The following is a 15,728-nucleotide window of genomic DNA, read 5'->3' as shown; positions in this document are numbered from 1 at the left end:
ATTTTCCTGATTTTGTAGAACTGTTTATTCTCCATGAATATTGTTTCAGGACATTTCTGCATAATGTCTATAATAAAATTAAGAGATTTCCAGCCAAAGAAGACAACTCAGCATTCTAGAGTTTAATGACTCTACTCTGAGTTCCTGTGCACTGGACATTGCATTTGGCATCTCGGTTTTACAACAATGGACAATCTATATTGAAAGTTGCTTTCTTTCTGGTTTCCTATTTTGAGCCATATGAAGTATTTAAGGTGTATAGCAAGTTCATTGTGGAAGTATGAGCTGGTAAACTTTTTAAAAAATATTATTTATTGTAAAGATACTGTATAGAATTGTTATAGGTACATGAGTAAGGTAATGAGTATATTTCCTATTGAGCCTTGTTACCCCCCTCCTTTGTTTTTCCTCTACATTCCCTTCTCTCCCTACTTCCCCAACTCCTCCTGCCCCCTACTCCCAGAGTTGTGAAGTTCGTTTTCAACATAGTGTCTTGTATATTCCATTGTTACAATGGGTCAACCTGAACCCTTGTTTCAGCATTTTTTTATTTCCCTGCCCCTCCCCAAATTAAAAAAAAAAATGTATATACAAGATGCGGTGCACTGGAACCAGGGTTACATGAGCTGGTAATCTTTAGCCTTCAAATCTTAAAACAAAAATAAGCAATGCATGATACAATTTGTTCATGAGGGTCCTCTCAACCTCCTGATTGATGCTCTGATTCTTCTATTAAAGTATAATCTTGTTAGAATCAAGTTTTGATCCAGGCTAAAATGCAAATACCAATGGAAATGATGACATTAAGTTGTTATTAGTTAATTATGCCTTCCTATTATTGAAATAACTTGGAAAAGGTTTTTAAAAAAACTGGATGATAGCAAGAGGGATTTTAGAAAAAGCCTTTGTAGTGGGTAAGGTGTATAAAATTGTACAAAACTGGAACTGCATGCTGGGAAAAGAATAATTTCACAGGGAGGAGTAACTTACTTTTTTAGATGAGCCAAGTTAAGATGGATTATTATGTAAGAAGGAAGTTTGTATTTTGTTCTTTCTAAAAACTAGCAGATACTTATCTATTTATAAAAATAAATACTAGAAAGAAAAATTCAAAACAACTTTAATGATGCATTTAATATTTTGGAGACAACAAAGATTTTCAGTTTAGAGACAGTTCAATAAACTATGGTATTTATAAGCACTGGATTCCCAAGTAATCATTATAAGTGATGTTCTTAGAACAGTGCAATTTCTTAGGATGTTATTAGATAGGAAATATATGGATGAAATAATGTGATGAAAAGTCAAGTTATAAAGTACACTCACACCTGTAATCCTACCTACTCATAAGGGTGAGATTTGAGGATCATGGTTCAAAGCCAGCCCCCACAGGAAAATCCATTTAACCACCAAAATGCCAGAAGTGGAGCTGTGCCTAGCCTTGAGAAAAAAAAAAAAAAAAGCTGAGAACAATGCCCAGGCCCTGAATTCAAGCTCCAATTTTGGCAATAAACAAATGAATAATCAAACAAATATATGACCCCGAAGTTGTAGGAAAATATATATATGCATATGTGCATGGCGGAAAGGTCTAACCGTGGTGTTCCAATGTTCACCTAGTGGAAGACCAAAATGGGATCAACATAAACATTTACTTAAAGAAACTCAAAAGTGACAATATGTTGGAAATGATCTGTCCACTTGGGGAGCATTGAGAGAGGAAGGGAAAGAGGAAGAAAAATGAGGGAGGGGTTAACAAGTTAGACAAGAAAAGAAAGTAATCACTACCTTACTTATGTAACTGTACCCCTCTGTACATCACCTTGACTGTTGGGTCTTCGTCCGTCCCACGAAAGACGGACAGGGTCCGAGGAAAGGTAAGTGCTGCGCTCGCCCGTTCCCTAGCCTCCCTCAGCCCAGGAGACAATCAGAAACAGCGGGGAGCCAAATCCAGCAGGTAGAAAAACTCGTTTATTAACAGAGAGCAGCCTGTTTAAATACAACAAGGGTGGGTGGCATGGTAAGGGAGGAAGAGGAACCAAACACTGTCAAGGTCACACCCTATCATTCACCTGAGCCTTCACAGGCTGGTTAGGCATTGATCAGAAGATCAATTGGGGTCTGCCCACTCAACCCCCTCCCAGAGCCATCTTGGCTGGCCATGTGCTCTACATTAAATTAGGCTCTGCCCACTCAACCCCCTCCCAGCGCCATATTTGCTGCCCATGTGCTCCACAGATTCCCCCTTTTTTTTTTTTGTTTTAATGGCAGACCCACCTAGCACAGTAATAAACATCAGTCCCACCACAGTTAGAAATGTCCGAAGCAGTTCAATTAATTCCTGGGCACCTGGTGTCTTTTAAGTAATCCAGTTCCTTGTACGTGCCTTTAAGCTAGCACAGGAGTCAAGATGACCTTTGAGCTTTACTGTCAGCTCCCAATTGCTCCCAACATCATCTCCCCCGGTCTTTGCTTAAAGAAGTGAACCCGCCTGTCTTAGGTTGGGTGGATCGCCTTGTCTGCCTTACCCGTCATCGGGAACTTCTTCAGAGCGAAGCTGAAGGCCCTGTCTTAGGTTGGTCAGACTGACACCCCCTCTTACCCATCTCTGGCTGGGATTCCTCTCGTGGGGGAAATTCATTCATTTGGAGCTTGATAACTGGCTGGCTAAGCTCATAAGAGTTTTGCAGTGCACGTATAATGCAAGGAAGGCATAGAAAAACCATCAGCAAAAGCATTCCCAGGCCAGGAAATGTCACTACTAGTCCTTTAACCTTAGTGAAGGATGGGATAGCAGTCTTTGCCACTTCAGAGTCCAGAGGTGGGGTTGGACAAAATCTAAGCTGGAATCATAACAAAAGGTGGTTGTTTAACAATTAAGTATGGATTCAATGCTGCTATACAAGCAATTAGTAAAAGAACAATTAAAGCAGGTAACATTAAAATAATTAACTCCTACAAAAATATTAAACAGTCCATAGGGTGGTGATCAAAATGAAGGTCAGGCCACCAGGTCGAAGGGACAGCTTCTCTTGTGGTGCTCCTGACGATTTCTGCATTGCCAGCATTGATCACTGCCCAGGTCACCCGTTGAGGTTGATGCAGATTCAATAGGGCCATTCACAGGATTCGGAGAGTCAGGACAGCCAACACCTGGAGTATCACCATCTGCAATTGTTAGAGAACACAAGAGCTTCTCAAGGGCTGGTTGCCCTTGGGGATGGTTAATAATTGTCTTTCTGGCTTTTGTCTTTAAAACACAAGCCTCGGCCATGGCCTCCTTTTTTTTTTTGTTGTTGTTGTTGGTTAGCTTATTCTTGGGCATCCTCCTGTATAGAGGAAATGGGTAAAAACTTAAGGTTCCTGGCAGGGGTCCAAATGGGAGCGGACTCCCCTATGGGGAAAACCGCATCCAAATCCCCTGCCCATAGTAACTAGGGGGTCAGGTCCTCTCCATTGTTGTGTCAGGGGGTGTTTCCACCTGACTTTCACTTGGGGCTTAGGGTTTAGTTGTCCCCAGTGCTTCTGAAATCTGGATTCAGTTGCCCCTTTTGAAAAATTTAAAAACAAAGCTATCTGTAACTGTATATGGGGGCTAACTCCCCCTTTTTTGTTTTATAGGCTACCAGAATACAAATTAAAGGGGTTTTTAATGTCCTGAAGGGCCATAATGGCCAGCATTTCCTTATATTGTAATTGTAGGGACAGAAATCCATGGCAACAGCCAATTGATTTCCCCTAAAAGACTCTGAAGTTGGGTTAAGGTTAGAGAGGCTGGAATATCCAGCAAAGGCTTAAGGGGGCTGGCCTGAGTCAAGGTAAGGTGGGTCCCGAGCACCTTAAAAGGAGCTACCTTTTGAATTTTATTAAGGGCTATGGTAAAACCCCCCTTTTCTAATATGGTGAGAACCTGGGCCAGAAGGCCCTCCAGGCAGCTTGGGTCTCGGTGCCCCAGAATCATATCATCCATGTAGGCATAGGCAAGGGAGGTATCTGAATCCAGCACAGGCCCTAAAAGTGTGGCCAAGTGTTGTTGGCAGAAGGCTGGACTATTGGCCATACCCTGTGGCAGCACCGTCCATTCAAACCTCCGGATCAGGCTGGGAAAAATTAAGAGAAGGTATAGAGAAAGCAAACTTCTCGCAGTCATCTGGATGCAGAGGGATAGAAAAAAAAACAATCTTTAATATCAATCACAACCAAGTATATTCTGAAGGTATAGCAGGAGTCCAGGGCATGCCTCTTAGGGGCGTTCCTACTAGCTTTCATTTACCTTCCGTAGATCTTGGAGCATCCGCCAAGCCCCAGAGGCTATTTGAATAACAAATACGGGTGTGTTCCAAGGACTTATAGAAGGGCGGATATGCCCGAGGCTTATCTGTTCCTCCACCAGAAGGTGGAGGGCTTCAAGTTTAGGTTTGGTCAATGGCCACTGCTCCACTCAGATTGGGCTTAGGGCGGAGTCCATCCACCAGGGGGACGGTCCAATGGGCCTGGGTCGCCCTGCCACGAGGCTGCCAGGGCCTCACAGCAGGGGGGGTTCCTCCTTGCATTAAAGGGGCTAGAGGATGCCCCTCCCCAAGTTTAAAGACTTCCCATCTAAATCAAACTTGTATCCCTCCCTGCCCCTGGGGTAGGGTATAGGGGGCGGTTTGCCCACGGGCCAGTTGGCAGGGGATTGTTGTAAACAATCTCTCTTAAAGTGCCCCTCCTGCCCCCATTCAAAACAAGTCCCCTCCCTGATGGCCTTGGGGTTCCTTGGCCCTGGGCTGCCAGCGCCTGAGTAATGTCCTCAGTCATTGTAGATGCCTGAGCCTGTAAAGCTAAAGCTAGTGATTGGGACTGGTGCTGTTGTGTTCCCACATCCTGTGAGGCCACCACCCATCTGCTCAGGGAACTCTCTCTCAATCCTGTGCAGGCCATGCGGTGGTCTGCATTCATCCCTTCCCAGACCAGCAGCTTTACAAACTGATCTCGGAGGTTCCCTGTCGGCAGCTTGAGGTGAACACTCTGTTGGACTCGGTCTATGAAATCAGGTCGAGGCTCACCCAGTTTTTGTCTCACTTCTGCCATGGGGGACTCAGTAGGCCCATCATCTAGTTTGTACCACACGGCAAGTCCTGCCTGCCTCACCTGGTCACGGTACGGGCCAGGTATTGCGGCCTGTTGGATGCTGGTGGAGTACCCTTCCCCCTTCCCTGCTAGCATGGCATAAGTAATAGGTTTTGCTGGTTGAGCCTGCCGGTTACTCTCCGCTCCCACTCTGCATTCCTCCTTAAAGAAAGCACACCATTTAATAAACTGAGAACTAGTGGTCTGGGCCCAGAATCAAACATCTCAATTTTAGGACTGAATAGGTGAAAATTTCAGCAATTCTTTGCAGCTTTGCTTCTGTGATTGAAATTGGCTTTGGTATTCCCAATGGTGATTTTTTGGAAAGTATAAATCTGTAATTACCACATTAGCTCACAGAAGAGGGTTTGTGCTTTGTTAATGTCATTTGGTATTTATATGTGACATTTCAATTTCTCCTGGTATCAATACACCTCAAATATCTTTATATTGTTTCTGAGTTGCTTCTTTCATTAATTTTGATTCTTCTTATAGGAGGCATTTAAAAAATAGTGGAGGGGCTGGGAAGGTGGCCCAGTGGTAGAGTGCTTGCCTTGCATGCCTGAGGCCCTGGGTTCGATTCCTCTGCACCACATAAGCACAAAAAAAAAAAAAGCCAGAAGTGGCACTGTGGCTCAAGTGGTAGAGTGCTAGCCTTGAGCTGAAGAGCTGACTGAGGGACAGCGCCCAGGCCCAGAGATCAGGCCCCACAACCAGACCCTTCCCCCCCCAAAAAAATTAAAAAATTAGTGGAAAAGTTAAGACTTTCTTATCTTTTATAATCCCATTAGTACTCAGTGAGCTTAATAAAGAATGAGAATCCAGGGAGTGTTTGGGCCATCCTCTGCTACCGCCTTGCGGAGCTCTTTAAGATCCTTAGCTTCACATGGATACCATTCCAAGGGCCTGTTAGCCCCTGATGCCACATTGACCGGATATGCTTGGGGAAGCGAATCCTGTGGCCGAGAGTCTGGGCTCTTGGGTGGCCCTTCCTTTCCAGGGCTCTTGGGTGGCCCTTCCTTTCCAGAGGAGGTCTCTGAGTAGGTTACTTCCTCAGCCCTTGGTCCCTCCATGTGGTAGGGGTCTGGGTTTTGCAAGTCCCTCTCGCAGGTCTCGTAGGGTGCCGTACCTCCCTTCCAATCAGGGGAATAGGGAGGGGGCCTAGGACCGTCCGGGGCACCTGAGTAGCTGCCTCCGCCCCTGCATGCACAGATAGTGCATTCCCGGTCGAATTTGACCTTTTCCTTTTCCTTTTTCCTTTCCAAGTCTTCCTGTACTCTTTCTAGGCCTAATGTTGCCTCCTCCTCCTTCTTCTGTTGACGTTGATGGTTTGATCCTCTTCATCCTCACAAATGAATGTGCCTATATTTTAACTTTACAGTGTCTAGCCTAATCATCACTAATCACCAGGACATCACTAATCACCAGGACAGTGTAAGTCAAAACAATGAAGAATATGACCACTTCATATGAATTGAGATAACTACAAAAAACAAAGTAACAAAACTGACAAAAGTGTGGTAAAATTTGAACCTTTCTTTGGGAAACAGTATGGCATCTTTTCAAACAATTAAAAACAGGATCATTCATGCCTATAATCCTAACCACCCAGGACAGGAAGCTGAAATCCAAGGATTGAGGTTCAAAGCTAGCCTGGGTAGAAAACAGGAAGTGGACCTGTGGTTTAAAGTAGTAGAAAACTAGCCCATGACAAAAAAAGAAAGAAAGAAAAGAGAATTGTCCTATGATACAATGACTCCACTCCAGGGCATATACTCTAAAGATCTAAAAGCAAGGTCTTGAAGAAATCTTTGAACACTCATACTCATTTTGTACAATACTAAAACATGGAGGCAATCCAAATGGCCATCAACAAATGAATAGATAAAATAAATGTGGTTTATACATACAGTGGTATATTACTTCAACTTTAAAAAGAATTATGTTGTGAGAGATGCTATATTATGGATGAATCTTAGGGACAATGCTAAATGAAATAAGCTGTAAAAACAAATTTGGAAATCCTTACCCAAAAGACCATCAGAGACCTTCACCAATGTAAAAGCAAAGGAGTCTTTATTGCAAGCTGGAGTTTGGTCCTCTGCATAGCAGGTAACTGGTGATGCTAAGAGGCCCCAGCCCAGGGTTATAGTACTTTTTATACACTTTTTTAGGGGAGGCAGGGACTTTGTGTATATCATAGCATCTTACAACAAATTATTACACGTTGCGGGAAAATCATAATACAATTCTATAGTATGATTGGCACACTACAAAGCAGAAACAGGTTGTTGGTAAGAGCAGAGGGCTGAAGTACTTTAAACTGATTGGTTTGCACCACAGGAAGTCTCAAGGAGATTCCAGCTAAACTGCAGGGTTCCTTTCTTAAACAAACACCACCTGTGGCCTGACTGCAGGGAGTCACCATGCCCTCCAGCACCTGCCTGCCTGCAATTTTCTCAAGGATTGTTTATGTTCCTAGCACCCAAGAATTGCTTCTTCTGTTCATTCCCAGGCCAGGCTCATGGTCAGCTACATAATTCATACTTCAGAAGATGACAGCTAGCTCAAGATGGAGTCACTCAGGCCTCAGGCTCCTCAAAGCCAGTTATAAAAAGATCAAATATTGCATAATTCTACTTATATCAGTTACATAGAACAGTCAAATTGATAGAGACAGGAAGCAAAATCGTACTTGATGGAGATCTTGAAGCAGTGGAGAATGGAAAATTATTTTAATGAATATAGAATTTTAATCTTGGAGGATGAAAAGAATGTGGACATTGAACTTGTACAATATTGTAAATATACTTAATACTACTATGCTGTATTCTTAAAATGATTAAGATAAGAAAACCTGGGAGAGGAGAAGAAGGAGAATGATGAAGGGGGAAATATAATCAGGGTACATTGTATGCCTATGTGGATATATCAAAGTGAAATCCACTTATATAACTAAGTAATGCTAATACAAAGTGTAAAAAAGATGATAACTTTTGAATTGTTTGCATTTGACCACAATTACTGAAAAAAAGAAGAAAAAAAAAAACAACCACAGGTTGGGAAAACAATTTAAATTGCCAATAAGTAATAAACCTGGGTTCAAAACTATATCTCACTTAAGTGTGTGAAGCTGATTTTTAATATAATGAGAGAAGGCTTAGGGAAATCACCCCTTTTGTACAAAATACATAGTCAATTTGCTGTAATTTGGATGTTATCGTACACATTTTAAAAATATAATAGCATATGTAGCATCTGAGATATGTTTCCTCTTTTTCTTAAGCTTCCAAGTAGTTTCTAGTTGCACACAAAATGCAGGATCTATTCTGCTTACAAAACAGTAAAACATTACAGGTGAAGTCTATAGCCCTTATATACATAGCAAAACATCTCAGGTGCCTACCATAATATCCACCCTTCCTTTCTGAATCAATAGAGACACCTGTCCATTTAACTGAACTCCAGGCTAAGCAAAATAATGATAACATTTCCCAATAGTGATAATATTTAGATAACAATACAGAGAAAAATGTTACCTGATAGCTTCTACAATATTGTCTTAAAAGACAGTCCGCACATGTTCTGTATTTCTTTATTTCCTTCTTTCTGTTCCTTCACCTCACTTTCTGGAAATTGAAAGTGATTACTGGCATTTTAGCCATTACCTTAGGCCAAGACAGTGAGGGCTATATCCTAAAGTTGGGGTCTGCCTCCATCTTCTTGGAATCTTCATGCCTTTACTGTCTTCCTCTGGGCTTTCAACAGATAAGAGACTAAACCATTACTAGTTGCATTGTAATAAACAATTTGAGTTCTCCTTTCCTTAAGATACCTACACTGTGTCTATGCACTCACAGAAAATATATAGTATTGATGTTAATATATATAACATATATATATATATTATCCTTTAAGTAGTTGTATAAAGGGTCATCACTCAACAAGTTAGTTATCAGTCCTTTCATTATTTTTCTTTCATTTGTTCAACAAAATAACATTACCAGTTATATATTGAACACACTGTTCTGTTACTAAGAACTTGCTTCATCTGCAGTTTAGATTCCTTAGTATATGCTTACAGATGCACAATACGATTTTCCGCCTGAATGCAGCTCAGAATGTACCTTCAGGAGAAATTACTTCCCACAACAAAATACAGGACTATGAAGACAATACAAGCCCTCGGGAATGGTGGCTCCTACTCCACCTGACTTTAGAAATACAGTCCAGTTATTTCTCTGCCCTAGATTTTACCATGCTGGCTCAAAGCAGAACTGAATCTGCCTTCTGTAAGTAGAAATCAAGTGGCATTCAAGGTAAGTGTGCAAATTTAAGTCAGAGGGCTTTGCTGCTTCAAAACAGAGATTTAGACATTCAATCTCTCTGTCAGCTTAGTATTTCATGGGAGACCAGGGCCCTGTGAGTAACAAGTGTTGATGTGCCAGTCACAGGACGTTAAACCACTTCAGCTGGGTAGTTATGGATAACAGGTGATGGTTGGAATTGGCTCCAACATGGCGGGGATGAATGACTCAGCAAAAAATACACACCTTGCTCCCATCAGACTTCAAGTGCTAATTCATGAGCTGTTTCTGACTATGGTCTGGGGAGTGTCCCTCTCCCTCCCATCCAATCAAAAGTGTTTTCCCCACTTGTGCTCTGAGATGGGGCATCCAATAAGGAAACTCCCTACTCATGCTCCAAGACTGGGAAAAAAATCACGGGATGCCACGCAGCACAAGCCCACCCCTTGACCAATCAATCCAGGAACACGCCCTAAGGGGCCGAGTCAAAGGGCTCTACATATACCTCAGGGTTGTGGGCTTCTTCGGATCTGCTTTTGGCTTCTCCTTTGGCTGAGGGTCTCTTTCACTGCTCTCTTTTCACTTTGAAGAAAAGCTGCTTTAGGGGGGAGATGGGAAAGGATGAAAAAAATCAAAAGAGCATGCTTTAAGGGTGAACTGGGAAGGGATGAAAAAAAATCAAGAAAACAACAGAAAAAACCTGCTTTAAAAACTTTTTTTCTGATGCATTTATAAGGTGATTTTTGTTTTTTTTGCTTTGTCCTTCCCGCAGGGTATGACCCCGGTTTTCACTGTATTTGATGTTGGTATAATTTGGGGAGAGGAAGGGAAAAAGGGAAATTGTTTAAATAGGGATACAGTGAGAGGAGATGTACAAGACGCTAATTCGAAAAACAAACTTTACAACTTTTGAAGGGGGGTGAAATGGGGAGGTGGGTAGGTGAAATGGGGAGGTAGGGGGTGAAGTGTGGGGAGGTGGGGTGGGGGTGGGGGAGTGTAGTGGTGGAGATGGGAGGGCAGAGATGGTAGGGGAAAACAAAGGAGGAGGCAACAATGCTCATGTCATTGTAACCCCTCTGTATGGTATCTTCACAAGAAAAAACTTTTTTTAAAAAAATTCAAGAGCAGAAAATTTTTTAAAGAAAACAAACCCGAGACATAGACAATAGTGCCTTTCTGAAGATGTTGGGGGGAGGGAAGCTTTGGCTTTCAGGCCATGGGGAGGGCGTGCAGGGGGCCCGGCCGTGGGGTGGGGGGTGGGGTCCTCGGGCTGCCTGGGCAATGCTGGAGGGGCAGGCAGGCAGCGGCCAGAGGGAGGCGGGGCGGCGTCACAGGCACTGGGCTGGACGCTCCTCCTTGGCAACCCAGCACCAGGCTGGGAACCCCGCGAGGTTGGATGCTTGTCCGTGGTGGTGGGGTCCTGGCCACGCTCGCAGCCGCTGGTGGAAGGGCAGCCAGGAGCCGCTCCCGGGATGCCCTGCCCGGTGACCCGCATGGCGTCCACAAACGTTTGGTGTGGGAACACAAGTTTCAGCTTCGCATTGTTCCAGAACAATTGCCTTGGCCTTGGACTCCTGTGAGGCAAGTGGCAGGGACCAAGCACTGCTGAATGGGTCAGCTGCCAGTGGACTGGCCTGAGGCGAGGCCATTCTGTCTGGGAATGGACCTTGTAGGAGTTAGAATCTTTTTGTCTCAAAGTGATTGCTTGAAGTAAAGCAACCAAGAGTGGCCATCATCTTGCAAAAAGCTATTTTAACTAAAGTATATCCTGTTACTAGAATTGTTCTAGGGACTTGAGGCAAGGATTAACTCATAGAGCACAAGCTGAGTAAGATTTTTCTAATAATTTCTGGCCTGGTTGTCCTGGTTTAGTTGGTTGCTCTGAAACTGTTAACCCCTTTGAAAATAGCCAGCTGAGCTTTCAAAATAAACAACTGAGCAAGACTGTGAACACAACTTCTGATCAAGACAAGGAGTAACTCATTAAGGGTAAAACCTGGGCAGATTCCTACTCAGAGTGCTTGCTTAATTGGCTTCCTGTCAGTAACATGCCCTTTGACAGAACTAAACTTTGCCATGCAAAGTTCTTTCAAGTCGATGGTCTTTGGATATTGGGGAACACTATGGGAGTATTCCCAATAATTTGGGGACTTATCCAGGATCCTTGTTACTCAAGGGGATCCTGGGAACCCTTCAGGAGGAGACACATCCTACCTTGTTGAGGTAGCTCAAGCTTGGGTTAAACACCATCCCTTGTGGTTAGTGATGAACCCAAGATGGAAAGTTTATCAGCAATGTCAGGAAGGGGCCCAAGGAAGCACCCCAATAAAAAGTAACCTCATGCATTGACCATGAGAAGAAAAATTGGACTAGAGCACATTACCTTGTTGGTTGGGAATTTTCATGGGCTGAGTGTGTCTTAGGCACAAAGAAAATTTGAGTCTTGACCTGTGTTTTCATTCTCTGGCCCAAGAAAAAAAATGTGGGAGCTGGAGGAAGACATCTTTGACAAATCCCCAGTAAGGGGAAAATTGAATATGATAGGGGTGCACAAGAAACTTACAATAGGGAGGATTTAGTGCACCAAAAACTGAAATCACAAGAGACCTGCTAAAATGGGGAATTGTAGACCTAAAGGAACCCAAGAAAAATGGAATGCTGAAAAAGATCTGAGAACATTCTAAATGATTTTCATTTTTGAGCTCTATAATGTACACTTGTCCAAACAAAAACTTGTGTATATGTGCTTGCATGTGTGTGTTAAATACTATATCTGGAAGGGAGAACTCAAAAAGTCCTACTCACTAAACTTCAGCTGACCCACTTTGACTCTGAGGCCTGGACGGATCCTCTAGCTGATCCACAGATGTATGGCATTGGAACCTGTTTCAGAAGCAGACTTTCAGGGTAGACTGAAAATTCGTTAAAAGCCGGGTGCCAATGGCTTGCACCTGTAATCCTAGCTGCTCAGGATCTGAAGGTTGGGGTTCAAAGCCAGCTCAGGCAGGAAAGCTCTTGAGACCCTTGTATCCATTTAACCACCAGAAACCTGGAAGTGGTGTGGTGCTGTGGATCAAGTGGTAGAGCATTTGCCTTGAGCTAAAGAGCTCAAGGACAGCACACAGGCCCAGAGTTCATGTCCCACAACCACCACCAACAAAACAAATGCTTGGGTGAAATGGATTAAATATTCTGTCCACCATTACTGTTACGATTGTGTGGCAGAGAGGCCAGAAAATCAAGTGGTCCACTTCCCACTGTGATGAACCTCTGACCCCTAAGGGCATGGAGTGCATGATATATCATCATTCAAACACGGCCTGGGGAAACGTGTAAGACCCTGCTGTTGCTGTTCGTGATAGTAAGGATCTAAGACAAAAACCCCATCTTCCCAAGGCCAACTATACCCCTTGCCTCTCTAGGTTGGGGGGACAATTGGCATTTCTGGGAAACTTATCAGGATGAGTGAAGGCTGCTCCTGTGAAGAGATGAGCAGTAAGCACTAACCGTAGCCAGGGGAAATGTCTGATGGTATTGTTCAGGACCAGTGTTGGAGACCTTCCTGGCCAACTAGAGAAGAACCTGTGCTTTGGTTCAATTGGCCATCCCTTTCACCCTAGCATTTCACCCACGTGTCCATTCTCAAACATTTTATACTAGGTAAGGAGAAACTTCTTCCATAGAGCGTCATTCATATCTCATATTTACATGGGTGCTATTCAGGATTCCCCAAAAGTTTCCAAAAGCTTCAAAGCCAGAAACCAAATAGCAGCTTATGAATCAGTTTTATTCTGATGATTACTACAAATACAAATGTAGTTTGGGGGCTGGTAAAGTATTTAACAAGCATTCATGAAGCGCCCTGGGTTTTACTCTTCAGCACCACATAAACAGAAGAGGCTGGAAGTAGCACTGTGGCTCAACCAGTAGGGTGCTAGCCTTCAGCAAAAGCTCAGGGACAGTGCCCAGGCCCTGAGTTCAAGCACCAGGACTGGCAAAAAAAAAAAAAAAAAAAAAAAAAAACAGGTTTGTTAAAAGATTTTTTTTAACCCATAAACTAAATGCTCTAGTAGGATGGCATGGGAAAATTAGTTCTAGAAACATTATCTGAAAAAGGAAGAGTTAATGGGTGATTGGAGGCCAAAGCTGCACAAAAAGGCCTTAGAAGAATTGAACATTGGCAAGTAAGTTAACTGAAAACTCAGATGAAGGGCTGGGAAGTTGCCCCGTGGTTGTGTGTTTGCCTTGAATGCATTAGGACCTGGGTTCGATTCCTCAGCCCCATGTAAGCAGAAAAAGCCAGAAGTGGCGCTGTGGCTCAAGTGGTAGAGCGCTAGCCTTGAGCAGAAGAGCTGAGTGACAATTCCCAGGCCCAGAGTGCAGGCCTCACAACCGACAAAAAAGAAAAAATATTAAAAACCAGGTGTTGGTGGCTCACGCCTGTAATACTAGTTACTCAGGAGGCTAAGATCTGAGGATCATGGTTCAAAGCCAACCTGGGCAGGAAAAGTCCATGAGACTCTTATTGCCAATAAACCACTCAGAAAACCAGAAGTATTGCTGTGGCCCAAGTGGTAGAACACTAGCATTGAGCTGAGGGAGACAGCACCCAGGCCCAGAGTTCATCCCCAAGACCTACCAAAAAAAAAAAAAAACCCAAAAGGGTTTCCTACCAAAAGGGAAGGAGTGTTTCCTACCAAGTGGGAAGGAGTCTTGGGGGTTTCTGTTTAGCAAGAAAGGAGGTTTCCCTTCTAGTTGGGAGGGGTATTGCCTTCTAGTAAGGAGGGGGCTTCTGATTGATTCAGTTTCATAATGCCCAAATAAGTGTCTAATGTTTGTCAGGTATTCACTTGTAAAAACATCCTGGATGGGGATCTCCAGTCTTAATGATCTTATGGTGACCATTCTTGGCTCCAGGGCCTCAATCCACCCTCTAGTTAATCCTACGGTATGGTTGCAACTTCAGTCGTGAAGTAGACACTCTGTGTATCACTTCCAATTTTGAGTCTACCAGCACTGAATTTGAGACTGGATAAGCAAGGTAAATACTGTGGAGATTCTGTCCACATTCTAAGTACTGTTATGACTGTGTGGCAGAGAGGCCACACAAGTGGTCCTATTTGTGCTGTCATGGATCTCAGACCCCATGGACATGAAATGCATGATAGGTCAGTAAGACAACTTGGAACACCCTGTTGGTCTTCTCAAAAGCAAGAGTCTATTTCAAAAACCCCTTAAACTGACCAGCTCCATTCTTTCAAGGCCAACTATACCTGGGGAAAATTGGACATTTCAGGGAAATTTACCTGGATGTAGTAAAGGGCAACCCTTTGAGATGAGCAATAAGCACTAATCATAGCCAGGCAAAATATCTGGTGGTATTGCAGAAGACCACTGTTGAAGATATTACTGGCCAACTGGAGTGGAATCTGTGCTTTGGTTCAATTGGCCCACCCACACCTGACCATTCTCAAACACCTTAAATGAGGTAAGGAGAGACTTCATACTAAGTCATTCAAGAATCATCTTTACAAATACGCTATTTAGGAGCCCCTAAAAATTTCCCAAAGAGCTTAAAGCTAGAAACCAGAAATGACAGTTCAAATTAGTCTTATTCTGTTGATCTATACAATTGATTATTCCAATATGTGCTTTTATTTATCAGCAGGGTTTGCTAATTGGAAATGCCGCCAAGGGGGGAAAAACTAGGAGCCACTGAAAGGATTGAATGGGAGAAATTAGCTCTAAGTATAATACTTGAAAGGGAATCTGTGTGGTGGTTGGAGGTCAATGCTACAGAAAGACTTACAAAGATTGAATACTGGCAAACAAGTTACCTAAAAGCTCAGATGAAGCTGAGTATAATCCTAGATGCTCAAGTGGCTGAGTTTGAGGATCTGTGTTTAAAGTCAACCCAGGCAGGTAAGATGAGACTGTCCAACTAACCTGAAAAAAGATTAACTACTGGAGTTGTGGCTAAAGTGGTAGCCTTAAGCAAAAAAGATGAAATCAAATCCAGGACTAGCCTTCAGTCAGTTTAAAAAAAGTTTGCGTGTCTGTGTGGTGGCAGATCCTTTTACTAGCTTGATGATGGAACAAGCATTTTAAAAATGAGTCATGGTGTCAATATTTACCTCTTTAGTAATTGTTTTCAGAGCAATGTGTGCATGGGTGCTTTATCTCTTGTATAAGAGGTTTTGTTCAGTGACTGAATCTGCCTTAACCAAACACTCTTTAATCAAAAAATCCTTTGGATACTGCTGAATAGGAAAGTCAGTGCTTTAGGTTGGAAGAAAAAGTAAAATAAGA

General features: G+C 43.1%; 1 gene segment (V, D, J or C); it reads right to left on the bottom strand.

The window, feature by feature from the left end:
• LOC122114103 overlaps positions 1-15,728 on the bottom strand; it is a 353,243-nt gene that overhangs the window by 17,688 nt on the left and 319,827 nt on the right.

Source organism: Dipodomys spectabilis, unplaced genomic scaffold (assembly GCF_019054845.1).
Source record: "Dipodomys spectabilis isolate Male_0828 unplaced genomic scaffold, ASM1905484v1 ptg000106l, whole genome shotgun sequence".
Lineage (NCBI taxonomy): Eukaryota > Metazoa > Chordata > Mammalia > Rodentia > Heteromyidae > Dipodomys > Dipodomys spectabilis.
Note: the sequence above shows the minus strand (reverse complement) of the source record. Positions and strands in the feature narration are given on the sequence as shown.